This window comes from Plasmopara halstedii (assembly GCF_900000015.1).
Source record: "Plasmopara halstedii genome assembly, contig: Scaffold_410, whole genome shotgun sequence".
Classification (NCBI taxonomy): Eukaryota; Oomycota; class Peronosporomycetes; order Peronosporales; family Peronosporaceae; genus Plasmopara; species Plasmopara halstedii.
The window spans coordinates 456,313-456,898 of record NW_020187331.1 but is presented as its reverse complement, the minus strand read 5'-3'; positions in this window follow the sequence as shown (position 1 = coordinate 456,898).

Here is a 586-nt window from a genome sequence, read left to right as displayed (position 1 = left end):
AGAGGCTTTACGTCTCATCAAGACCAGTGGAAACACGTAATCGGCGTTATCCGGTGTACCCATGCCTTGCTTCATCGGAGCCTAAATATTATTAGCAACATCCGAAAAAGAGCTGCTATTTCTGTAGTCTTCGTCCAGTGGATAACGTGCCACCCCACGCGCATCACAAGGGCCTCGCCCTTGATGCATCGGCCCTTGGCCGTCCATGCCACTCTTTGCATGCAGCAACTGCTTCAATACTTGAGCAGCGCTCAGTGGGTTACGTGCCACTTCACATTCAGCCCGCGAGCCACGTTCAGAACTCTCGTCCAATACACCTTCGGTGTTTGACATCTCGGATACTCCGATGTCTAGCACATTGACCGGCTCGGTCTAGTGCCCACGCCAATAGTGCTTCTGCTTCCTAGCAGAGGTGGGTTCATTCCTCACCAAAGCTCCACTGGTAGACGTGCACGTAGCACCCAAGGCCTTCGACCTCCAATCAGTCCATGGCTCATGGTGCCCCAAACATGCCATACCAAGATTAAAGTCATACCTTGAATCCAAGTCTAAGACTAGACAGCGTTCCACGCTAAGAAAATCTAGG